Source organism: Anolis carolinensis, chromosome 1 (genome assembly GCF_035594765.1).
Source record: "Anolis carolinensis isolate JA03-04 chromosome 1, rAnoCar3.1.pri, whole genome shotgun sequence".
In the NCBI taxonomy this organism is placed as follows: Eukaryota; Metazoa; Chordata; class Lepidosauria; order Squamata; family Dactyloidae; genus Anolis; species Anolis carolinensis.
The window spans coordinates 176,338,035-176,366,023 of NC_085841.1; the positions used below are offsets into that span (position 1 = coordinate 176,338,035).

The window sequence follows — 27,989 nt, forward strand, 5'->3', positions numbered from 1 at the left end:
TAGGAGAATGGGGTGGAATCCAGACACCTCAAATATCAAGCTAAGCAGCATGGAAGTTTTTCAACCACCATTGGTGAACTAATACAGTACTGGGGTGTCGTGTGGTTTCCAGGCCGTATGGCTGTGTTCTAGCAGCATTTTCTCCTGGCATTTCGCTTGCATCTGTGGCTGGCATCTTCCTTCGAAGCCTGGAAACCACATAACACCCCTGCAGGCCCATAGCCAGGATTTTGATTCGGGGGGGGGGGGGGAGGGGGCTGAGTCTGAGTGAGAGAGGATCTACCCTAGCAAAGCTTTTGTAGCGTTATTCCAATACCCCCATGCATATGGGATATATTGAGCATGGTGATCAGATCATGATATGAATAAACATAACAGTTTAAATAACAAATGTTATTTATTTACTTCCATTAACAAAATGTTTAGAATACTTTTTGGTCTGTGGTGTGGCGGCATCCTCTTTGGCGCCTGAGCTGTCGGCGCACACCCCTTCCTCTCCCGGCACTGAAGGCTGAAACCAGGGGCACCGAAAAAGAAAAAAAGTGCGTCAAAGGCCCAGGTGCGGACAAGGACACCACCATGCCACGTACCAGTAAGGCCTTCTCACGGACCACCCTGAGAATTTGGGGAGGGGGCGGGGCTGAAGCCCCTCAAGCCCCCCCCCCCCCGGCTACATGCCTGCACCCCTGTGATTCCGGATGTCAAAGCCTTCGACAATACATTCAACACAGTATTCTTTCTATGCTCTTCTGTGCTCTTCTATGCTCTTACTTCCGGGGAAGAAGCACCCAAACATTTAAGCAAGACAACAAAGAGATAATCACACTGAGAACATTTTATATTGGACCTGTGATTTAAGAAGAAACTCTTTGGAATCCAAAAATGTGTCAATTTAGTAACACAACATATCATAATCCAGAACTGCCCTCCCACTTAACACAGCAGATACTTTAAATAGCACATTTCTAATATTTTATCACATTTTCATAAAGTCTGATAGGGTTTGAGCAATAAACAGTTTGAAGGAAAAAAGAAGCGGACACAGTACACAGACAGAGTCATTTCTGTAATATTGATTTCATTATTACAATCAATAATTGAAGCCAAAATAAAAGTATAGGGGGAAGACTAGGAATTTCCTGGCTGAAAGGCCTGACACAATGGTTGAGATGCAATCCAGTGTCTTTGTTTAGTCAGGCCACATCCAAAGACAATTTAGCCATGATAATGTCCAGCCTCCGGTTGGAGAGGAAGAAGAAGGAGGAGAAGTAAGTGACTGAAATGACAGGGGGAGGAAGAGAGAGAAAGGGCTAGCAGCAAGGAATTTCCCAAACAGTCTTCCTGCCTCAAGCAAAGCAGGAACTGGAAGGGAGGCATGGAAGAGGAGCCTGGAACAATATGCTGAGTAAACAGAGCAGGCTTCCTCTCTCTCGGCAGGAGAAGCCCCTTACCTTTGGCAAAGTAAGTGCTTAGCAGTTGGTTGCTTCCTTCGCATGCATGCCTTCTCTCCTAGCCAGCGTTGCTAAGGGGAAAAGAAGCCCAGGTCCTCTGGGGATACAACCCCCTAGCAAACAAGGGGGATGCAGACAGCAAACAAAGACCAAGGGAACCTCGCTCCCTAATTACTTAATGTTTGCAAGAAATTGGCCACTGTAAATCATGAATGCTGAAAAAGCCCAAGAAGTTATGTGTCCTGAAAATGGCAAGACACAAAATATATGTCTCTCTAATGCTTCTTGGCCAATGCAATCGGTTTTTAAACCGCTAAGGTTTTCATGAGACTTGAGAATAGAAAATAATGGCTAATTAAATACACACTCATGATTGCTTCCAGATTACACTTCACATATTACTTTGCACCAAAGTACGCACAAAATAGACAGAGAAAGCTTTGCACTGATCTTTCAGGAATACTGGTCTGTAAGATTATGCCTCTTGGCATTAATGATAATAGTCAAACATCAATCACAAGCTTGGTTAATGAGTCTAAAAGCAATCTGATGTACCTGCGTGCATGTGGGGAAAAACATTGGATACAAAAATCTTGGACAGAACATCAAAATTATAATGAAACAATGAGGAGCGGCTGAAAGAGCTGGGCATGTTTAGTGTGCAGAAGAGAAGGCTGAGAGGAGACATGATGAGGACCATATATAAATATGCGAGGGGAAGTCATATGGTAGAGGAAGCAAGCTTGCTTTCTGCTGTCTAGGAGACTAGGACATAGAACAATGGCTTCAAACTACAGGAAATGAGATTCCACCTGAACATTAGGAAGAACTTCCTAACTATGAGAGCTGTTCAGCAGTGGAACTCTCTTCCCCAGAGTGTGGTGGAAGCTCCTTCTTTGGAGGTTTTTAGGCAGAGGCTGGATGGCCATCTATCGGGGGTGCTCTGAATGCGATTTTCCTACTTCTTGACAGGATTGGTTTACAGTCCAGAATTGGTTGAGACTCTATAAGATATTCATTGAAAATATCTTATAGAGTCTCAACCAATTCTCGACTGTAACAACTACTTTCATATTAAGTACCATACAATTAAACAGGAACATAACATCTTTCAAATTTTGTTACATACAGTAGAATCTCACTTATCCAACGTTCGTTTATCCAATATTCTGTATTATCCAACGCAGCCTGCCTTTTAGTAGTCAATGTTTTTATAGTCAATGTTTTCATTACATTGTGATATTTTGGTGCTAAATTCATAAATACAGTAATTACTAGGCTTGCTCAAATAATTCGATTTTCCCGTTACCCGTTATTAATTCGTTATTTTCGTTTGTTTTGAAGCAATATAGAACCTTGGTTGTCCACACGTCTGGATATCGCGGTTTCGAATCGCGAGAGGCCGTTTTTTCTTATTTCTTCGTTTTTTTCGTTAAGAAAAAAAGCTTTTGCAAATCACCCAAACTCCTTTCCTTTTGCCCCTCAGCCAATGGGAGGCTCAGCCAATGGGAGGGGGCGAGGGGGAAGGAGGCCGAGGAGGAGGAGGAAGACGGAGGGGGGAAATGGCCGCCGCCGCCGCCTCGCCTCAGCTCAGGCCTGGAGAGACCGAGAGGGGCCCGGCGGTGAGGAGGAAGAGGCCCGGGATGCGAGGGGGTGTGGGCCAGGCCCGTCCTCGGCTGCTCCCAGGGGCCCAGATTCGCACCCTCCCTCCCCCCAATACAGGTCTCCAGTCCATACCACGCTACATGAACTTGAATGGATACTGTGGTTGTGTTGTCGAAAGCTTTCATGGCCGGGATCACACTGTTGTGGTATGTATTCTCTATGGCCATGTGCCAGAAGCATTCTCTCCTGACGTTTCACCCACATCTGTGGCAGACATAGAGGTTTTGACGTCTGTGCGAAGCTAGGCAAGTGGGGTTTATATATCTGTGGAAGGTCCAGGGTGGGAGAAAGAACTCTTGTCTGTGGGAGGCAAGTGTGAATGTTGCAATTGGTCACCTTGATTAGCATTGAATAGCCTTGCAGCTTCAAAGCCTGGCTGCTTCCTACCTGGGGGAATCCTTTGTTGGGAGGTATTAGCTGGCCCTGATTGTTTCCTGTCTGGAATTCCCATTTTCTGGGTGTTTCTGGGAAGGTAATGGCACTCCATGTAGTCATGCCGGCCACATGACCTTGGAGGTGTCTATGGACAACACTGGCTCTTGGGCTTAGAAATGGAGATGAGCACCAACCCCCAGAGTCAGACATGACTGAACTTAACGTCAAGGGATACCTTTACCTTTACCTACACACACACACACACACACACACACAAGCAGGGACTATATATATATACACAATATATATCACACACACACCAATTTAACAAAGTTTCAGCCACAAAAACAAAGTTTCTGAAGTAGAACAATGACTTTCACAGTAAAGACAACCCAATTTAACAGGAAATAAGACTTTCAAACCAGGAACAGATTTCTGCAATTATTAAAAAATGGTTTATTATAAAAGCTATGAAAATTTGCCAAAAATCAGAGGATAAGGGAAACGTTCCACATTTTGGTGAGCTATCAGTGTTAAATGTGTTCTACCACTGTACCAAGTTTGAAGAAGATCACTCAAAAAATGAGGGCGGGAGAGCCCCCTAAGTCCCCCCCCCTTCGGGCTGTTTTTGGGCCACCGCGCATGCGCGTCCGCCATTAACGAATTAATTTAGAAAATAACGAATTTTCGTTAATTTCGAAAAAATTTGGGGGCCAAATTCGTTATTAGCAACAAAAACGAAAAACTGCCCCCTCTAGTTTTGAAACGAGTTTAGAATCAAATTTTTCATGGATCGATCAAGCCTAGTAATTACTACATAGCATTACTGCATATTAAACTACTTTTTCTGTCAAATTTGTTGTATAACATGATGTTTTGGTGCTTAATTTGTAAAATCATAACCTAATTTGATGTTTGATAGGCTTTTCTTTAATCCCTCCTTATTATCCAAGATATTCGCTTATCCAACATTCTGCCGGCCCGTTTATGTTGGATAAGTGAGACTCTACTGTAATGTAATTAATTGTATTTCTGTGTTCTCAAATAATATTCTGTGCATGCATTGCAGACTAGTTCAACCAGAGAAGTCAGCCATAGCCAAGCACTTAATGAACCAACTTGGACACAGCAGAATATTTGAGAACACAGAAATTCTAGACCACTCTGACAACCATTATGTCAGACTACACAGATAAGCCATTGAAATCCACAAGCATGTGGACAATTTCAACAGAAAGGAGGAAACCATGAAGATGAACACAATCTGGTTACCAGTATTAAAAAAACACCAGAATCAAGACAGTAAATAAAGAACATCACTCGGAAACAGGAGAACTCCAGACAGCTAACAATCTAGTGCCAGTTAACATCTCCCAAACAGAGGATGCCTCCAGGCAACGAACACCAGGGTACCTCTCTGCAGATACCCTCACTGATTGACTTTGCAGCTTCATGGCTATTCAATGCTATTCAAGCTTGCCAATTGCAACATTCACACTTGTTTTAAACACCCGGGACATTCCACAGGTATATATACACTCAATATGCTTCACTGCCAATAGAATCTCTGAACATGCCAGCCACAGATGCAGGCGAAACATCAGGAGAGAATGCTGCTGGAACATGACCATACAGCCTAGGAAACCCATAGCAACCCAGTGATTCTGGCCATGAAAGCCTTCAACAGCAGTTTGGGCTCCCTCTAAAGTTCCTGGTTTTACCACTGCATCTTCAATTTAATGGGAATCGACACTTGCCTGAAGAGTCCCTCCGAGGGATCCATTCTTGCCTCTATTTTCTCCTTTGGCAGCCTCATCAATGTAATGGAGCAAGGCATTTCGTGCAAATTAAATGTGGGGAAATTTAAGAAGCAGGACAGACAAAATGGAAAAGAATTCCCTGTCTGCAGAAGACCCTGATGGTAAGAAGGGGTTTAACCTTGCTGGAGAAGAATGCTGTGGGTTGTGGGTTTTGTTGAGATCCTGAACTTTGCCTCTGAGAAAATTTGCCCAACTGGCAAATTTAGCTTATTGTAGCATTCACCGTGTTTCAATTATTATTGTTGTTGTTGCTGCTGCTTTTATTTATACCCTAATTTTTCTCTCTACAAGGAGACTCACATGTATGATAAAGGAGATGTGTTAATATATATACACAGCACATGATTCTATAACACGCATTAAAAAATCAAAAGGCATTATTCACACAAGGTTTATTAGTTTCTGTGTAGAACCTAGATTTTCAGCCTCATTGTTTAAAAGGCATCGGCGCAATTGTAGTGAGGATACTTAGCCATTTTCTAGCATTATGAGCAGAGGAAAAGCTCCATTTCTTTTCTTTCATGTGTTTATGATGCGATATGTTCCAAAGCAGATCACATCAGCGACTGTTATGGTATTCTTAATGCAGTGTGATAGCACATCACAAAGAGAACTGGTATAAAGCACATTGCTGATGTACATCCCTGTTACATGCCACATTACACTGAGGCTGAGTACTTCACTTGACTACCTCTGTCTGCCTCTCACCTAGCAAAGATGTATTGAGATTTATGTGTTCGACTATATAGGTGTCACGTTTCTGATTACTGAGGTTACTGTGTAGTTATTTATGCAAATGGGAAAATGCTGCATAAAATTGTTCTTATAATTGATATTTCTGCTAAAATTATGAATTCCTAAAGTAGTTTCATCTTTTACTTATTCAATTCCACTTAGTACTAAATACTTACTATGGTCTTGGGAATGGGGAAAAGTGTTTTGAAAATCTAAACTTGTCACTGCTATAGTATTTGTTATGGAAATAGGTCTTGGGCACTGAATGCTTTCTGGCCCTCAGGGCCATTTGCAAACCAGTATAACTGTTCCAAAGCACAACAGAGATCAAAATGTTGTAACTTAACACGAATGACCCAGTTTGACACATTATGGTTAGAAGGCATAATGCATTGGGTTTTTAACTGTGTGGACTTTATGTTTAACAGCTGCCAAACTAAACACACTGCATTGGACAAGTTAGGATAAACTAGAATGCAACATTGTAGTATAATGGAGAATCCTTATTGCTAACCTGAGATAAAGGTATTCCCCTGACATTAAGTCTAGTCGTGTCCGACTCTGGGAGTTGGTACTCATCTCCATTTCTAAGTCGAAAAGCCGGCATTGTCCGTCGACACCTCCAAGGTCATGTGGCCAGCATGACTGCATGATCTACTCACATTTGCATGTTTTCGAACTGCTAGGTTGTCAGAAGCTGTAGCTAGCAGTGGGAGCTCACTCTGCTCCCCGGATTTGAACCGCTGGCCTTTTCGATCAACAAGTTCAGCACCTCAGCAGTTTCACTCCCACTAAGAGCTCCATTGCTAACCTTAAGACAGTCTTAAACTGTGGGATTAAAAGCCAATGACAGTCACATTAGATCACACTTTTTATTCAGTAATAATGACTTTATAGATTTGGACATCCATTGACGGGATAATAGTACACAAAACTATGCTAGACACATTTTTCGAGAAATAAAATCTTTGTGATTTTTACAACACTAATGGTGGTAATGTAAATATAGTGATAGTAATGTAGCAAGCAATACGTTGGAAGAGATGGGGAAATGCGTTTTTTTTCCTGCTTAATTGCTGGTAAACTCTAAATTACCAATAATCTAAAGCATGCTGAACATGGTTAATGTAAACAAACTGTTCCTAATTGGCAGAAACCAAAGTAAAGGCCACAATGAGGACACTTTTTTTAAAGCAAGCATTTGTGAGGAAGACTTCATGGGAATCTAAACTGTATTTTGAATGTTGATCCTTAAAATCCAGGAGGCTTTTGCGGGATTATTTTCCCTATGACAGAAGTCTCTTTAGGGCACCATATGGAAATAATTTTAAAAAGATAAAATGCTTCTAATCTGTTACCGATTAGAAGAAACATGTGAATATTATTTTCCAATTGGAGACTCAAGTGCATCTCAAAGCCACCGAGAAGTAATTAAAATAATTATGTCTCCTTCTGAATATTTCTATTATGCTCTTGAAGCAAGAGGGTGGGCACTCCTTTGCCTGACGTGCCTAAGGGCAGAATGTATCAATACGTACATCAAAGCCCTGCTCCATGAACTGGCACAAAATCATAATTCCTACAAAGTGCATACATGGGCTCCTGGCAGCTGCAGCCCCAGGGCTGGCAAACTAATTAGCTAGTTCCCTAATGGTCTTTGTGCAAACTTATAGGACCGAGTTGGACGGACAGACGGATGGATGGAAGACGAGGAAGTACGAGAGGAACAGGAAGGAAAAAGTAAAATAGGTAAACACCGAACCTTCTCATTTGTCCTATGAAAATGACCAATTTCCAGGGGCCTGCTGCTATAAAAATTACAACTCCATGAACTCGGTAATAGCACTATAGAGTCTTTCTTATCCCACCCCACTGACTCAGAGATATTGTGGTTTGAATGACTACCTTTTGAAAATTGGTAATTTCTTATGGGCTGGCAAGAGAGAAGGTACCAATGAAAGAACAGAACATGCTAATACATTTGAAGTGCATTATATATCAATTAGGATCCTTCCGTCATTCAAATGAGAGTACTGCAATTAGGTTATCATGAAGACACATTTCAGAATCAATCTCCTACTTCTGACCTATGCTGCTTCCCATTACAATATTTTCATTAATTTTCTTTGGAAAGGACTGAAAAGGGGGGGAGAGAGAAAGGAATTGTTGATTTTCACAGGCAATTCCATTCAGTTCACAGAACCCAGTCTGCCGACGTCTGAATTTGAAATGACAAAAACATTTGGTGATATTAATTCTGTGCGGAACTAGATTTATTGCAGACAGCACACTCAAGACATTTTAGCACATTCGCAAACCACCGGCGCATTACTTCATTAAATTACACCACGTAACATGCAAAATTTCATCATTGCAATAACTTGTTTTTGTCTCCTTCCAAAGCTCTCTTTTTCTCTACAACTGTACCTGGCACTATTAAAATAGCAGTTTCCATCAGCATAAACATTTAACTATGAGCACGCTACCTTTTCCTAACTGCACATTATTGAAATTTCCTTTCTACATACTTAATAACTTTTTATTGATTAAATCACAGCATGCAAGATATTCCATTCTGCATTTATCAGATGAGATCAATTGGATGATACAGATTTCTCCTCTGAGATTCAAAGTAATACAATGCTTCCTTCTAGACCAGATTTGTAAAACTCCCAAAGCGGCATTCCTCTGAGCTTCTCTAGTTGCTGTCTAGTTCCTTCATCTGGTGTACTGAAGCACAAGAATTCTGATTTTTACAGTCTGGAATCTCAATCACCTCTACTTTCATTAAAAATAGTATAAAATCTATGTTTCTACTTCTAATAATTATATGACCTGAAAAAAGCATACTGGCAGTTTCTATTATGGACACAGAAAACCAAGTGTAGATGAGAATTTCAACTGATGAATAATTTTATACAATCTGCAATTCCAGTGATACAACTGGGACAACACATTTTATTACAAGGCATATTCTAAAATAGAGCATAATAGAACAAAACAAGACAATGAATAAAATATTCCAATGAAGATCCCAAATGAGAAAAAATAATTCAAGTAGTAAGATTTTCCCAGTAATGAAGGGCAAGTGAGGGGCATGGAGTTCCATAAATGAAGCCTACAACCACAATTGTTATGAATCTTATGGTCCTCACCACATACATCCATGCAGTATCATCCACCAAGAATGGTTAAGAGCAAGTGGTGGATGATATTGGAAACTTGACACTATGTCCTGCGTCTCGGGGAATAATACTCCCTTTGGCCTTCTGAATTTGCTTTTCAATTTGTCCTAAATTCCTTGACCAGATTCATCATAAGGTAAATTTAATACGAAATCTAAGCAACTCAAAACATAGCAACTGCAAATAAATCAAATACCTGATGCACTCATTTTGTGCAAATTATTCCAGTTGCTGGTTCTATGACTAGACTCATGTCCTTCACACCATAGTTTCAGAACTTCTGTTACACTTTAGCAGCCATAGCAAAATCCTAAAAAGTCCTTGGGGTTTGTAGTTCTTATCTCTCTAAGTCTGGATCTTAGAGAGCCATATAATCCAGTTTCTGAATCCAGATTATTTGCTTTGAACTGGATTATATGAGTTTGCACTGCCATATATCCAGTCCAAAGCAGATAATCAAGATTCAGAAACTGAATTATATGGCAGCGTACATGGGGCCTAATGTATTCCAAATGTGTCTCCCTAAACTACAATTGCCAGGGTTCCACAGGATACATATACAGGTATGTCAGTGAAAGTGGAATATGGTGGTACAGTATAGTATGGAAGGTTCCTTAACTTGATCATTCATAGTGTGATTAAGACAATTTTTATAATCACATGCTTCAGAAACAAATCATAAGTCATCAATTTAACCAATAAGATATGAATCCAGTAGACATCATGAGATAAAGTAGAAGGCCACCACATAGATTTATTCTAGCAATAGCTCAGAATGACTAGACCTACGACTAGAGAAATTAATAAGGTTTCAAGCAGCATTCATTCTCTGGGATTGTCCCTAATATTCTTACTGACAAAAACATCGGGCAGATGTGCTGTTAATCTAGCTGAAAGGGACTCGGCAAATTCTGCTTAAATTACTCCTCATTTATATGAGAATTTAAAATGTGTGATCTGATTGAATTCATCAAGTGCAGAATATCCTAAACATTTGCTTACAGCTTCCTCTTCCTGACTCTCAAATTAAGGACTGCACAGGGAAGGGGCTTGAAAACAGTCCTGTCCCCTCCCCACAAAAATGAGATGGCATAGAGAGTACAACTTGCAGCAGGGATTTTGTTGTACCACATGAGCTTGAACTTTCCTCCCAACACCTCATCACATTTACCTTGGGAAGCATTCAGCTGGAGGACTGATGGGCTTGCTGCCATAAGGGAGGCTTTGCAAGTTGCCTTCCATGGGGAAAGCGTCGCTGAGAGGGAACTGCATGTGGGGACAAGGAACTGCTCTCTCTTTCCTCCTGGATGCCAGGCAAAGCAGGACACTTTGCCTGGTTAATATGATGAGGTCATTAGATACTGTTTTGGCACACTATGTGAACACAGGAAGCAGCAAAGATCTGCTGGGCACTTTAATCTGGACTAGTGGGTACTACAATGGGGATACCATGTTTACATGGCAAGACAGATTGATCAGATGAAAATGAACAGAAATGCTATAATCAATTGTATTAAGTGATACTAATTCAAAATAGTAGTTAAAAGTAGTGGGGAACAAGTAGCTGGACAATATGGTGGATGTGATAAGTTGTTTCCTGTCTGGATTTCCCCTGTTTTCAGAGTGTTGTTCTTTGTTTACTGTCCTAATTTTAGAGGTTTTTTTTAATACCGGGGGCCAGATTCCCTTTCGGTGGCCTTTTAATTCCTATGGATTCCTAAGGACCCTCAGGGCTCTTCCACATAGCCATATAACCCAGAATATCAAAGCAGAATAACCCACAATATCTACCTTGATCTGGGTTATTTGAGTCCACACTGCCATATAATCCAGTTCAAAGCAGATAACGTGGATTATCTGACTTGATATTCTGGGTTATATGTCTGTGTGGAAGCAGAGGCGGTTCAACCACCAGGCCAACTAGGCAGTTGCCTGTGGTGCCATCTTGTTGGAAGCGCCGAGGCAACTCCTGTCTCCTGCAGCCTGCCTCCACAAGGTATTGAACTGCTTTTTCTGTTGATTTGTTGTAAAACATGATGTTTTAGTGCTTAATTTGTAAAATCTTAATGTAATTTGATGTTTAATAGGCTTTTCCTTAATCCCTCCTTATTATACAACATTTTCGCTTATCCAACGCTTTTATTTTTCAGTGATTGGTTTGGGGAGGGGGCACCAAAATTCTGTTCGCCTACACTTGAAAAATACCTAGGGCCGGCTCCCTGTGGAAGGACCCTCAGTGCTCTTCCACACAGCCATATAACCCAGAATATCAAAGCAGAATAACCAATAATATACAGTGCATATAGTATTAAACTTGGGCAGGAAAACTTAAATTCAAATCCTGAGACAAAATGTAAAATTGATGGCCAAGGCAAGATTGAAACCCAGGATTTCTCTATTTCCAAGACTTTACATCTTGTGGTGTGTGTGTGTGTGTGTTGACAAATACTATGCTAGGCAAGATTAGGAAAGGAACTGAAAATAAAACCACCATTGATGACTGTGGAGACCAGGGTTCGAATCCCTAATCAGCCATGAAATCACTGGATGCCATTGGACAAGTCATTCTCTTTATAAGATAACACATGCCTTTGACAATACAAATCTTGCCAATGAAAGCCCTGTCACCGAGTCACTTTCCAGTTGTGTAAGTTGGAAATCACTTGAAGCCTCACTATCAGCACTACTGATGGAGTGTAATCAGGGCCGGCCCAAGGTAATTTTCAAGTGTAAGTGAACAGAATTTTGGTGCCCCCCCCCCAAACCAATCACTGAAAAATAAAAGCATTGGATAAGCGAAAATGTTGGATAATAAGGAGGGATTAAGGAAAAGCCTATTAAACATCAAATTACATTATGATTTTACAAATTAAGCACCAAAACATCATGTTTTATAACAAATCAACAGAAAAAGCAGTTCAATACATGGTAATGTTATGTAGGAATTACTATATTTGCGAATTTAGCATCAAACATTGAACTGGGATATAGGGCAGTGTGGACTCAGATAACTCAGTTCAAAGCAGATACTGTGGGTTATTCTGCTTTGATATTCTGGGTTATATGGCTGTGTGGAAGAGCACTGAGGGTCCTTCCACACAGCCATATAACCCAGAATATCAAGGCAGATAATCCACATTATCTGCTTTGAACTGGATTATATGGCAGTGTGGACTCAGATAACCCAGTTCAAAGCATATATTGTGGGTTCTCAACACTAGTATTTTCAGAATGAAACCCTACTGAATATTATTTCACTTTAGTCTTAGGCCCCTTTTACACTGCCATATAAAATCCAGATTATGTACTTCGAACTGGATTATATGGCAGTGCAGATTCACATAATCCAGTTCAAAGCAGATAATGTGGATTATCTGCTTTGATAATCTGGATTATATGGCAGTGTAGAAGGTGTCTTAGATAAACTAGAATATGATAGCTCAGTTAATGTATTTTCAGGTAAATGTTAATAGCTGAATTTTCTTCATTTCAAATTTAAATAGAAAAGTTTATTTTAAAAGAATGCAAAAACAGGAATGTCAAAGGCTTCCAGGTAAATGTTGGCTTCCTAGCATTCAAATATCACCACATAAATCTAAATTAAATCAGTACTTCATATAATCAGTAACAATCAACAATACTAAATCAAAATATTTGTTTAAAATGTGTTTGGGAGGGATGCTGTGGTTGATATGATGACTGCAGACGCAATTAACCCTCAGTGTTAATCATGTTAACCCTAATGCTTACAGGGGAATGGGAATCATTGGTGCAGAATGCAAAGAAGTTGTCATTTCTCACAGCAGCACATGATAGCTGTTCTCTGCTAGGTCTGGATATCATACCCACACTTCTAATCTTAATCTTTCATGAGCACCTTTTAATACAAACATGGGTTAGAAAATAAGACCTGAAAAAGGCCACCACATTTCTTAACTTCTGATATATTTTACTGCCAATGTGAAATGATCTGTTCTTACTATCATGCCATCCCATAAAGACTGATATGATGCTTCTGGTTTTAAATGTAGTTAGCTGTATTTTGATTTTAACTCATATACAACAGTGGAATGTCCTTTGTTCCCGACAGGCCCTGTAATGAGGACCCACTGTCAATCACAGCTCCATTAGGGTGGGCAGACTTTCACTTCCTGAAACAATTTATTACATTCCCAGAAGCAAATTGAACTTCTTCCTATTCAGCTCTGTTTTGGGAGAGTTATTCAGGAGAAGGAGGTGCCTTTTCTGTTCCTGCTGGGTGCCTTTGTCTCTTCAGTTTACTCATGAAAACAGTTTCCTGAGTTTACCCACCTCTTGTCTTGGGTCTGCTCTGTATTTGCCAAGACTTTTGCTCCTCAGTGCACACAAAGGGTACCAGCTGTTTGCACTTAGTGGCTGCTAGAAAAGAAGTCTAGTTAACCCCTTCTTCAGGACTTTCTAGAGCTCTGTGAGCTGCATAGCAATTCAGTTATGAAGGCATTGTCTTGTGCTTCTGAAAAAGGGATAACAAGCACCCTGCCTACATAACACGAAGTTGCCTTCACAAAATGTTTTGAGAGAGAAGACTGAACAAAACTGTCTTCATGAAGTAAAACCGTGTTAGGTACTTAAGATGGTTCAAGAATTTGAGAGGCGTATGTGTGAGTGTACGTGTATGCAGTTATTTATACTTACTCTACAAGGCAAATAAAACGCAATGAAATACAGGGAGAAATTTGGTGAAATTTGATCAAACTTGAAATGTAACACTACCAGCATTGTGATATTTGAATATCCAAAAGATCTATGTAATTGACATTCTGATTTGTCCTCTTTATAAAATGGAATGGGATCCCCAAGACTTCCAGGGAGTAGCAAAAAGGAGGTTGGATGTTTTGGACTTGAAATGTTGGATAATCTTTTCCAAGAGGTGGGTCAGGTAAAGTGCAACCTTATTGATTCCCCTGAATTTCATGCTAGTATGTATTACCACCAACCTTTCTTGATTGTGTTGATGGAATGTGACTGAGAAGAATTCTTTTCAATAGCTATAATTCATTCTGCAAGTGAGTCTTAGGAGATGGAGCTAACAACTTTTCCATCCCACCCCCTACAGTCTTTGGCCAGTAGAGTCCCATAAGGATTTATTTTGTATCTCTATTTCGAATCTACCTGAAACTTTTGATTGAAATATTCAATAGAGCTTGATTTGGTTACTACAGGAATATAAATATAACCATGCCCTATGAGGAGCCGTTTAAAGATCTGGGTATGCTTAGCTTCCTGAAGAGAAGGTTGAGAGGAGACATGATAGCTATGTTTAAATATTTGAAAAGATATCATAAGAAAGAGGGAGTAGGCTTGCTGTCTGTTTTCCTGGAGACTAGGATCCAGAGCAATGGGTTCAAGGAAAGGAGATTCCACCTGAACATTAGGAAGAACTTCCTGACAGTAAGAGCTTTCCAACAATGGACCTCTCTGCCTCATAGTCTGGTGGGAGCTCCCTTCAAATAGGGGTGTTTCAATTGTGCTTCTGCAAGGCAGGGAGTTGGATTGAGTGGCCTGTGTGGTCTCTTCCAACCCTATGATTTTATTATTCCTTTTTCTCTCAGCAATCTTCCATGATCCTAGAACAGCATTATGCCTTAAAAGTTCAACCCATCTTCATCATCATCATCATCATCATCATTATTTAAAATATCATATCCAAATTAGCCAACCATCATTCTTGAAACAAAAAAAACTGCATGAAGAAAGAATGGGAAAAGCAATCCCTCCAAGGAGTGGGCAGGAAGAGACCTTTCTTCCGAGACAGAAATAAAAATTACTATTTTTAAAAAGATTCGAAAATCTGGTCCTTGAACAACCTTCAAAATGGTTACCATTGTCACTTCAGATTAAAGGACCCAGAGTCCCAAAACTTTCCTATATGAATATGGTAAGCCTTTAATATAATCTACTGAGGTAGGAGTGTGTAAGTAAAATAGGCCCATCTACATGACAGTTGAACAATCTTACCTCTTTGTTGCTGCTCACTTTTGTATAGACTGCTAATCAAACACTTTGCAACAGATACTACTGTTTTTAGTGTAAAGGATCCACTTTATAGAATATTTGGAGAATTAAACCTGGGGACTTCTGCATGTAGAGTTTGTGTTATACCACTGGCCTACAGCCCTACCCCTAGATAAACTTACAACTTGTTATTGTCTTAACTATTCAGTGCTGGCCGACTTATTTTAAAGCATAATGCAGCATAGGAAATGAAAATTATAGTACTGGCATAAAATGGGGTCTTGAATCCAGGGCTAATTGCGTTGGGCAAGGTAATCTGGACGAACGCTTGGGCTCTTGTTGGGAATTTCCTGAAGACGGGTGTGTTTCGTTTGCTGAATACGCAAGTTACCAAGGACACTGGGCATAGACGGCGGGAGGAACTGTGTGGGCTTTTGTTGTGCAACCTGTGTTTAATCTTAATAGCTTGGACCTCTGTCGTCTTCTTGACGGACATTAATTGCCTATTCTGGATTGACGCTGGACTGACTGACTGACTACGACCTCGGACTACCCCTTCTGTGGCTTTCGGTGGACTTGGTGAACCAAAGACATCTGTACCTGGCTTTCGACCTCGGACCGGACTGGGACCCTGCTGACCGTTGCTACCCTGATTGAAGCGCCTGGATCCGGATTCCATTTGTGGCACGGAGGAGTAACAACCTTAGTTACTCATTGCAGCTTTCAAAGTAGCAGAGAGGAATCTGCTGCCAGCTTTTTATGTTTCTTTGAATCTTTGTTTATCAGTTTTTGTTTGTTCTAATTGCCAGGCTGAAGTAAGCATTTTCTGTTTAACCCGGATTAAACTCCTGTTTAATCCGGTTTATCTTTTGTACCGCTTTTAGTATCAGCGGAGTCTTTTTTGTGTATTTTTTACACTGAAGGCAAGTGTTTGCCTAATCCTTTGTTTCATACGGGCACTTTTAGTTCTGTAACTTTAATAAACTGTGTTGAACTTTATCTGGTGGCGTTCTGTCCTTGACATATCTTGTGTGGCATTCTTTACAAGATCCATTCCAAAACGGCATCTTGCAGCTAGAAAAAGTGCCTATGTATCCAGGGTTTTTTTTTTGCCACTACCAAAAAACAAAAAAACACATAACGACTTGTTAGGGTATTACTGATTTAAACCCTCTGGAAGTCGTGCTTAAAGTTCAAATCAACTACTGAAGCAATTGGCCAACAAAACAGCATTTACTTCTGAAGGCAAAGATCCGGAAATAAAATATTTAGTTCTGGGAGAATTCTAAGCTCCCAAACTAGCAAAATGGACTGATAGATAAATTGTTTTTACATGAAAAAGATGTACAGAGACCATAAAAATGGTAATGTGGGTCCATGACAACTGTTTATTTGCTGACATTGTCTCCCCGCTTTACAGAGTTCTGTACACCTTCGATGTATCTCTCCCTTCCTTAAACACAGTAGCTGACAGTCCAAATGTTTAAAATAATTGGATTCTGCATTCTAATTCATCTGTAAAGTATTCGTTGATTAAATTAGCCTAATAGATATTATTTCTTACATGACTGCATAATTTCATCCTGATTGGATCTCTCTGACACTAACGAGTCCTCCAATTTACTATTGACTTGAGAATCAAGCTAGATCTAACTACTCTCTTGTTTCGATTTTTCTTTCCAGGCTAAAAGTTAAGCTGATTTATACTAAAAGGGCATACTGTTAATGCTCAAGTGCAGTTGTGCAGTATATTTTACTCCTTAAGACCAGTGTTAGCGGAAATATATTGTTTTATATAATCTCGAGCTGCCTCTAATTTACTCAGTAGGATGTTCTGAAGCAGTAACTAGAGTCCTTTGAGACAGAATAGGTTTTTATGAAAATAAAATACTTCATCACATATAAACAGTTTTTCAGAGTGATGAACAAACCCTCATTATACTCTATCAAGGATTATATACACATTTTCCCCAATACATTTTAAATTGTGGTGCTTTACTCTTTATTCCTGTTCCTTTGGTGTTTCCCTGGGGCTCTTTTCTGAGTTATTCCATTGGGTGAGATGTGGAATTACAGCTCATTGGCCTTATTTTTAACAAAGTCTACACAAAAGTATATTTGAAGAGGTTTCATCAGTTTTATTTCTCTTATACATTTTATCTAGGGATTTGCTTTTCTTGAATAACATCTGGTAGATCACACAAGAGCTGGTTGGGAATCCATATGCTACAAACTGGGTGATTCATCTTTCTATAGACTGGCTTTCCCATTCAGTTGACCAATCTACATACATTTTCTGATTCCTGGTAAGAACTCGGCCCACACCAGGTTTTATACTTTTTCTTTCTGAGGGAAACCAGAAAAGTGACAGATTGGTATATAAAATTGGTGCCTCTACCATCGCCAGTTAGGTTTGAGAGCAGTGAGTCTTGTTTGGAAACATGGAAAGTCACTGCTACTCTGCATTGACAAAGACACTGGGCAACTGTCAGGAATTAGGGGGCCACATGGGATTTCCACAGGAAAGATTTGCTGATATAATGTGGACAGGGGAGATAGAACAACAACAAAATGACCCTCTTTGGTCCAAATATTGGGGCATTTGGAGATTGCTTCTATAAAGGAACTTGTGGAAACCACACATTTATTGAAGCAAACTTACAACTTCATCAGACGGGGCTTCCTTTGGCAGCATACACCAGTTCAGCCCTAGTTGATCCAGTGAGCCCACTGGATTCCATCTCATGACAAAGAAACGTCCGGAGCGGCTCCATGGGCCAACTGGCATGGAACCGGCGTATGTCACCGTGTTGCACCAGAAGGAATGGGGGGTGGTTGTGTGATTGATGCTTCCCCCTTTGGGATTGGCATACAGGAAAGCCGGACAATACAGGGTGTGAGGCAACTTGTTCCCCACGGCCCCAACAGTGGTTGCCAGATTCGCCATAATATGTGGCGATTCCAGCGGCCTGTGTGAAGAGGATGTTAGTGATGGTTGAAAGATGAAAGAAGTGACTGTTAAGATAGACTGTATTTTAGTATGTTGCAAAAGCATCAAGAAACCAGGCCAATATAGGCTGCCAAGGCTATAGCAACAACTAGACCTGCTTCATTATGAGGAGGGAGAAAGACCTATGGAGCGTGGACCTTACCACACAGCCACATCAGACCTTGCATTCTCACCATGCAGACAACAGTGCTGCCCAGTATTTCTTTCAAATACAGCTATAATAATAGGAGTGTGTTTCTTTGTCTCCACCACAGCTCCAGGACTATTAAACCGAAAGTTGAAATTTTGCATGAATACTTTAGGAAACCCTGGGGATATGCACCTTGGAGATACTCTCTTTTTTAAATGGATTAATTAAATTTAGTTAATTAAACTATTCTGAAGTCTGTCGGAAAACAGGTAGAAAGAAAGTCTGAATAAGCATCAGAGCAGACCAAGATATATTTTTAAAGAAATAGCTTGGGGGAAGGAGAGGGAAAAAAACAGTAGAAAGCAAGAGACATTCCCATGTACCTTGTCTTTTTACAAAGGCCACATGTAAACAGTTGTGGGAGCTGTTTTTGCACTCTTTTTTGAAAGCCATAGATATTGTAGGAAATGCCATGCCGTGCCCAGTGTCCAAATCTTGCCTGGGTATTTAGAAAAGGCTATTGCTCCCTTAAAGAGCAAGTGGGCAGCAGCCCCTCAACAGGAACTGGTGTATGAGCTACCGCCACATGCCTAATTAATGGCCCTGCCGGTCGCAGCTGGAAGAGCTGAGCTGGGGGTGATTAATTAAATTAGCTGGCAGAGGAAATTACAGTGGAAAAGCCAAAGTTTGATTGCTCCATAATTAACCACAGTGCAAATAATATCTGCATCTATAACTTCCAGCAATGAGATCAGAAGCCAATTGAATTTGGCACTGATTGAAGTTGTAAATATCCTGCAGTGAAAAATGATAGGTTTATTCGGAAGGGAAAACTTACAGAAATTGACATCTATGGAACGCAGTACACAACATATAAGGGGATTTTAGTGATTGGCTTCCCCCAGCTATTTAGTTTGAAGACTCAATTTTGCTCACGTTTTATACTCATCTGCACATAGCTCATTTAAGGTCCAATAACTTCTTTGAGTCATCTGTCTCCAAAACTATTTTCTCAAAGGGTTATTAACACAGGTAAGCTGATATCTCTACTCAATATATTACTGTTTTCCAAATGTGTTTTTCCAAGTTTTTGGTGCAAATATTGTCCCTTATAAATACAGTTTCATACATTCAGAATGTTTCCAAAATACAGCATCTAAAGAATATTAAACAGAGCCTTCCTTGGAAGTATGCAGAAAATTTCTGAGGACAAAAAAATAAAGTGATAGATGCAGACTTTTTAAAAATGTAAAATCTTTCAACTGATTGGCAAGAGTAGTTTTCCATTCCCAGAAAACCACAACTTCAGAAAACTCACCTTCTCTCTGTCCTAGTCACTGAAGAAAGAGTTAAAGTCCTTCCCCAAGCTTGCTTTGATCTCATTAATCTCTTACATTCCCTAGCTGATGCAATTTGCCTTTTTAAAAGTCCTACCCACTAAAAATAGAGACATACTCAATGTTGTGTTTAGGTTTGCTTTAGGAAACTAGTATTTTGTTTTGTTTTTAAAGCCATAGTAATGTCTGTGCATGTCTTCATGCTCTTTGCCCAAGTGTAAATATGAATTTAACCTGAGTTTCAGAGTGAGACTTGCTGACTGTTTGGCTGCAAGTGAACTGAGGTAGAAATGGGCACAGCTAGGGCTGCCAGAGTGAAAACTGGGGAAGGCTACACTATCTTTAGCGGTTGTGTAGACAAGGGGATGTCAACAGGTGTCGCTTCTTATCTCATTGGATGACAAGCCATTTTCAAATTTATACAACACAATGTTTGTCTATGTGTGTATGTCCATATGGCACTACTTGAATGTCTAGTGTAGGAAAGAGAAAGCTTTAACTGGAAACACCTTTAACATCTATTTTGGTAAACAAATGGGTCCATGAACTTCCAGAACAAGGTATTTCAAGAATATTGATTAAATTATCACACCCAACAAAATACTTTTAGTGTGACAAGTCAAACCTGCATTCTGGATTTTAGGAGAGCTGACTTCCGAAAAATGACCGGCAATCCATGGACAACAATACTAAAAGACAAGGGAGTTACGAATGGGTGGGAATTTTTCAAGAGTGAAATACTCAAGGCGCAATTGTAAACAGTGCCAACAAAGAGAAAAAACAAGGCAAGTGTAAAGAAGTCAGAATGGATGTCCAAAGAACTTCTAACTGGGCTAAGACTCAAAAGAGACATGCACAAGAAGTGGAAAAGGGGAGAAATCACCAAAGAAGAATTCAAACGTATAGCCAACTCCTGTAAGGAAAAGGTTCGCAAGGCTAAAGTGCAAAATGAGCTCAGGCTTGCCAGGGACATTAAAAAGAATAAAAAGGGCTTTTTTGCTTACATCAGTAGAAAAAGGAAGAACAAGGAGGTGATAGGGCCTCTGCAATGAGAAGATGGGGTGATAGCGACAGGGGATAGGGAAAAGGCAAAACTACTTAATGCCTTTTTTGCCTCAGTCTTCTCAAAAAGAAAGCCATCCTCAACCTCAGCAACATGAAGTGGATGAAGGTTTAGGGGAAATCCAACCCTAAATAGGGAAACAAGTCATCCAGGAATACCCTAAAAAAATTCAAGTCCCCAGGGCCAGATCAATCACATCCAAGAGGATTGAAGGAACTAGCAGAAGTCATTATTGAAGCACTGGCAATCATCTTTGAGAATTTGAGAGTTGATATTATGCGTGTTTAGCAAAATATGTGAATGTGGTTAAATAGCTACAATTTGCATTAGATGGTCTATTTCGGTACCATTTTGCCTAAGATGCCTAAGTCAAAAAATCTTTGCAGAAGGATATACTGTTTTTACGTTGTAATCATTTTAATGTGTAAGCTCCCTTGAGTCTCAAACCTGGGGAAAAGGTGGGATAGAGATAAAACTAACAACAAAATTGAGCTAGTTTGGGTTATCAAGCAGGGGAGTGCAACTATTGTATACCTGTGATAACAGAACACCAAACTTCTTTTACCTGGGATGTCATCCTCTTTAACAGTATGTACAGGTTCAGGACAGTCGCATATGGAGTGGTCAGGGTTGAAAGAGACACTTATCTGGTGAACCAGATCAGCTGAATAAACATGGATGATCAATGGGATGGCAGATGTTGCAGCCAGATTGCCCTTACAAATGGAATGATGAACATCTGAATGAAATTGTCACAGATAGGATCATAACTCCATGATTACTAAAAGTGGTTGCAATGTGTCACATTCTCTAATGGTACCTCTGTGATTCCTCAATTCTTGGATAGAACTCTCAAAACTCTAGCTAGTAACAAGTGGTAGACCGAAAACTCAATAAATATGCTTAGAATGTATATTTTGAAAGCATACCTGGCAAAAATCAACTCTTCACTACAGTGGTACCTCTTTTTTCATTGGAACCATCAGGATAAAGAGATAATCCCTTGCCTTGACCAAAATTTTTACCCTCCCCCCCCTTTACTAGAGCTACTTTCTCTTAGATATCAAACTGAGTGTATGGGTAGCCATATATAGGATGAGACAGTCCTTCAATTATCCAGGCACAAGCTTGTTCAGGGCAGGGATGGGAAACTATGGAACGTTAGGGGCTTGAATTACCCTCACAGGAGACTTTGAGGGCTCCACTCTTCATTGCTCCTGCTCTCACCAAAAATGTAGGAATATTCTACATTATCACCATGGTCTTTGGCCTTTTCTTTAACAAGGAGTAACATAAGTTATTCTGTGTTAGAAAAGATCATGCAAATTCTGGGCATAAGTTACCCCTCCCAAACATGGTAGAAATGCCCATTCTTAGTAGGTGTTTTGGAGAAAACATTTTTTGACTCTTTTTATCACTGGGAACCACAAAATTATACTGGAAGGCTGTATGCATCTCACAGGCCACACTTCGCCCACCTCTGATTTACAGCTTAAAAAAAACAACAACAACATTATTTCACATTGTAAACATACAGGTAGCTATTGCAGAGCTAAAGTTGCTTCAGCATTAATTTTGGAGGCATTCTTTCAAATTGATGCCATTCCTTCTTACTGCATTACTTCAATGCGTTGTCTAATTTTATCTACACTCTAATATGGTCATTCCCATCTGTACCTGTTTCCTTCTGAAAAATTATTCAGCCCTTTGCCAAATTGTGTGTGTGTGTTTATGAGATATATTAAATGGTTTTTAGGGGAGAAATGCTTTTTTCTGAAATGGTCATTTCTTCTGCTTAGATATAGCTTCAAATGGATGAGAGGAGTGCTAAGAATTACAGCTATCATCCAGACCCACTGCTTGTTTCTAGCTCCAGAAAAAGAAATTACTGGCATACCTTAGCTGACAAAAGATGATGAAGGAGGACTAGAGAAACACAGACTTCTAGTATCAACTTGCAAAGGTATGTCTGCAAAAACAATGCAATTAAACTTGAGCAGGAATTTACTTTAGCCCACCCTAGTACAACTGTGTGAGCCTAACAACAACAGGCAAGGTAACCAGCCGCTGCCTCCTGTATAAATATGCAAAACAGAGAGAAAAGGAGAGAGCAGATAAGCCTGGCTCACAAACTACCACTAGCATGTTAAAAAAGCATAGATTAGAGGTTTGACCATGAAATTAAAGTCATAAAAATGGAAGTGGGGGAAATAAAAAAGTCATTCTTGGATGGATTTTAGAAGAAGTCTTCAAATGGACTCAAAATGGTTCAAAATGTTTTTATTTACTCATTAATGCAAGCTGTTGTCACATGTGCATGTTATTAGTTGGGTATAAAATGCTTGCTGATACATGTTAAATTGCTCTTCTGTTTTGCAGTATGGAAATCTACGCCCATTTCAGTGTTGTTTGTTGCTAAATTTTCTGTTAAAGAATGGCGAGGAAGATACCTACTTCATTAATGAATGGCGAGGAAGATACCTACTTCATTAACTATCAGGACAATAGGAGAGTCAATAGATACAAAAGCTATTAGCTGAACTGGAATTTCTTCTCTTCTAGACATCTGTGAATCAGTTTCACAAGACAAACGCCCTCAAGAGGGCACAACAAATCCTTTGATGCTCTTAGATTTTTATGTAGCTCCTTAAAGGGTACACCCAAAGATAGAAAGGAGGAAGACTTCCCACTGGTTTGTTTGACAGATGAACAACTCATGTTTCACAGCATCAAAATGGGAATGTGCAGAAGTGTGCACTAGGAAAAATCAGACTGCATCACTGTCAAACTTCCAATCTATAACCAGGCTCCTAATCCTCAAAGAAGGACTCTCACCTATCCAAAATCTGTAAAATGGAGACATGGAACAGTATCAATTAAAAGAATACCAGTATGGCCAATAGGATGCAAATGAGTTAGGCCATACTCTAATGTACCAAGGGAATTATTCCAGTGACAATAAAGCCTCTAGATACCATAAGCCACGCTTCCTAAAGCCTAGAGAGCAGCAAAGCAAGAAAGCAGAAAGGTCTAAGGAACTGAATCTAAAAAAATTCATTTATAACAAGCAGATTTGAGAGAGAAACTTGAGGAGGAATAATAACGGAGATGTAGAAATAAACTAAGACTGATTTTTACATACTCATCTGAAACATCAGCTAAACCTCTAGCATTTGGAGTTGTATAGGAAATGAGAATTTGTCATTAATATTGTAGCATCTCTGGAGCATCAGTCAAACCTGTAGCAACTGCTTTAAAATTAACATTCGCTTCTAAGATACATGAATATCACATTTGGAAGCATGTTATCTGTGCCAATACAATGGACAATGTTTACAAAAACAACTTAATTTGCATAATAATAATTGTACTCGTCTAGAAGTATTCAAGAAGATACAGAGATGGCAAGTGAAAGTGGTTAAATATAGGATGGTTGAAACAATACTTGAAATGCCGTAGGCAAGGAACTGGTTCCGATCATGACACTTGTCAATCTTTTCAGAAACGAGCTTGTTTAATCTGGAAATTTATACAAAGAACTTAATATTTACTAATAAGCAATTAACTGTAAAACACTCTGAGATTAGTTAATGAGGGCAGCTCAGTCATGTGAGAGACTGAATTACAACTCTCCATGTGAACAAAGTCCCTTTAACTAATGGAACTCGCTAAAATATCCTATGTCAAATCTATGTCCCCTAGCAGCTGTTTAGTCCAGGGAAGCACAGCTGTCTAAACTTTATTGGCACTAAATGTCATCCTTGCACACAAATTGGATGCCTGGAAAACCCAAAGGCGCATCTTGGTCCGTTAGTGCGATCATATACAATCACGTTCCCCAATAAGATGTGAAAACTGAAATGGGAAACGTCAACAAACCCTGGCTGCAGCGTGGACTAGGGCAAGCTACAGTGACAAAAATTTACTTTGAGTTGTAATTAGTGACACTGTCATTTTCGTTTGCTCCTGCCAATTAATTTAGCCTGTCAAATGGAAAAACAGCAACATGCACATGATAATTTATATATGGGGAGAAGGCTCTCACAAAGCTGTAGCTGCAGCCAGCAAAATTCCCTTGGAGCACTTAAAAAATAAAATGAAGGGAATGGGGGTGTGCATGGGGGTGGGCGGAAAGAAAGTTAAACTGTCCTTGTTATAATTGTTAATGCTGATCGCTCAAGTAGAAGACGGGCTGATTAAAACTCCAAACGAGCCTCTAGCTCGCCTATATCTCAGAGTCCGGAATGATAGAATCAGAGGAGTTTATTCATACCATTAAACCCCAGAGAACTTAATTGAAAGAAGAGCACAGCCCGGACCTTGACAAGCGGGAGGTCACAGTAATTGCTGCCGGACATATTTAACATTAAGATAATCAGGCCATTAATTACCCTTTGGATCATTAAATCAGCCAGTTGCAAAATGAAATTTCTGCCTCTATTACTCACTTGAGAGACCACAGGGGTGGCTTTTAATTTATCAGTGAGCTTGAGATACAAAGGACCAGGCATGGGGAAGGAGAAAAGGGGGAGAAGCTGGGGGGGGGGGGATTGCTTCAGCAGAGGCAGGAATATCAATCCGCCATGCTTGGTGATTGTGGCAAATTAACTAGGTAAGATAACCTCGGCTTCTAAAGGCAGAAGCTGGGGGTATGTAAATAGATGAGGGCAGACAGGGAGATCAGAAGCTGCACACCACTTAGCAGGATAATAAAGGAAATCATCCTTGATTATCAGTGCTAATTTGGACACTGCCGGTAGCTTGTTATGCGTGTTCTGAGTAGCATTTAATTAATTCAATTGCTTGTTAATGAGGGAAGTGACATGTGGGGAGCAGATGCCACCCAACTGCAGATGGGTTCTGGTCAACCCATCACAATAAAATCTTTTTAAAAAATCTCCCTCACCCCTAAAATGGGAAAGGTGTCAAGCACAGAAGAGCATTCAAAAGGGACAGAACACTGACCTCATCAGGCAAAGAGATGGTAAGAAATAATAAAGCCTGACAACAGTGGCTATACAGGTACTAATGTTCCCAGAGGCTATATTTGTAATAGTACTTACATCCTTATGCCAGGAATTGAAGACTAACATGACTACAGCTGTAATTTTACGATCTGATTTAACAAGGCAAAGAAAGGTCACAATGCAACTGTTTACCTCTGCGCTACAGGCACTAGAGATTCTGCAGTTTTGCCAGCGTGACCGTTCTTGCTATTATATACCAATTAGAAATAGGTAAGCGTGAATTCCATCCTAGACAGGCTCAGGATTGCTATAGTTCAGTATCTGCCTAAAGCTGCAGGTGGACAGCAGGCAAACGGCAAGGAAAAAGGAGGGCCAGGTCCACAGCCCAGGGCAACTGAAGAGCCTCTACTCCTTCTCCATAAAATGGCAGTAGCACCAGCAGTAGTGTTAAAGAGTAAAGTCTTCTTACTATTCATCTAGTATGCATTTGCCTGCACTGACTATTAAAATGGCGTCTGGGCTGGAGGGGACAACAGGCACCTAGCATGGCTGCCTTTCAATGGTTGCTGCTGTCTTCCTGCTAACCTCAGCCTGGTGACTCTTTGTGTGTGAGAAAGCCCTTGGTTTCCAGAAACTCAGAAGGGAAACAGAAGGAAGTACATTTAGTGCCAGCCCCTGTGGTCAAGATTTGTCCTAACCTGCTGAGGAGTCTAAGTGCTGGTTGTCCCTATCAGAGGCCAGACAAAAGTCAGAGCTCTGATATCTGCTGTTGCTACAGCCTCACCACTGCCTACGCCAGCACCAGCATTCATTTGCTTGCTTGGGATTAGGAAGCAAGAAGAAGCTTTAATCCCTACTGCTCCCTTGAGGACTCTAGTCTGCAGCATCTTCCTTTCAGCAGTTGGCCTGTATTTCCAACACTGCACAAAAACTTTGCTATCCAGAGTAATTACCACACTATGACTTAAATCCTACTTTATTCCTAACTGGATAAAAGCCACTAATTTATTTGGATTTATCTATGTGTTGAGTTACAATTCAACAAAATTGGTTGGGACTAATCAACAGGATTTGAGCCTATGAAGGCAGAATATTTTTTTCTTTTAAAAATGGAGTTGGAAGGTTAAAAAACAGGAGTCTGTATACATAGTTGCCTTTGGAAGTGATCTACTCGTAGCTCCTTGTCCTCTATGTTGTCCATATAATTCTCTTCAAAGATGGCTTTCTTCTACCTTCCAATCAGCCCAACCTTGTTGCTCCAAGGTATTCACTCCCATCCCTTTTTATTTCTACTTAAACTGTAGTTGATAGTTTTCTTTCTCTTTTTCCTCTAAACTAAAAGAAAATCTAACGGCAGATAATGAGGAAATAATTTGGAAATAATTATCGGCTGTTTCATTATTTCATGATTTTAATTAATGTGAAATTTTAATCGTTTTGTTGTTTAACGTGCTTGGATTTGTTTTCAAGGATTTCTACTACTTGCTTTGAACAGATGGACAAAAACATAGGAAATGTATAATAACCCGAACAAAGAGGGTGGTTGCTTAGTCAAAGTGAACCAACATGGGTTTAAGTTCTCATTCATATGGCAGATCTTACCAGGAAAGCACTACATTGCACAGAGAATGAATTGGAATATAGGAATGATAAAAGGGGAGGGTGAAAAGCTACATGTTTTTGCTGAAAGCAAATTATACTAAAGAGAGCCTTGTTGATTCCATTTGTGCTCACTGCTGAAGATCTTTTTATTTAGAAGTCTATGTGGATGGGATAATACATTATTGCATGCACTCATACTGCTTCCTTCAGAAACATTCTAACATTTTGATTATGAAAAGACACGAGCTCCTAAATACTCCAAACTGTACATGTAAAGGAAGAATAATAAAATTCTGCAAATCTGTGTGTGGGCATCACAGTATTTAATATAGAAAATCAAACTCTTAACTCAAAAGTATCAAGACACTTTTGCTCAAAGGAATGAACAACAAGAAACCACAATCTGGGAGACCTGTCTGGGAGGAAAGTAACAATTTGTGCTATCAAAAATTATGGGATATTCCCATATGTATCAAGACATTATTAATATAGCTGTGATGCTCAATTTTTATTGAGTTTTCTATTGAATTTTTGAAATGTAAATTCTGCATTTTAATAGTTAGCCTATTGAAGAATTAATCTAAATATCTCTTGTGTTTTAGTTGCCTAACAGAGGAGGAGAGGTGTTTGTAGATTTTCTCATTCAAGTTTTGAT

General features: G+C 39.9%; 1 protein-coding gene and 1 long non-coding RNA gene across 9 annotated transcripts in view; one reads left to right on the plus strand and one right to left on the minus strand.

Annotated features, from left to right (window-relative positions):
• The window catches only part of agap1 (ArfGAP with GTPase domain, ankyrin repeat and PH domain 1), a 396,335-nt gene that overhangs the window by 18,194 nt on the left and 350,152 nt on the right, over positions 1 to 27,989 (minus strand). The window lies entirely within an intron of this gene.
• Positions 1,267 to 27,638, plus strand: LOC107983161 (uncharacterized). 2 transcript variants are annotated; one of them, XR_010000180.1, is made up of 5 exons: positions 1,267 to 1,461; positions 5,302 to 5,412; positions 7,720 to 7,795; positions 22,565 to 22,728; positions 23,145 to 27,638. It is a non-coding gene; the product is annotated as an uncharacterized LOC107983161 (long non-coding RNA). The 2 variants fall into 2 exon arrangements; XR_010000179.1 differs by lacking the exons at positions 22,565 to 22,728; positions 23,145 to 27,638 and adding an exon at positions 15,691 to 16,224 and having other exon boundaries at positions 1,268 to 1,461.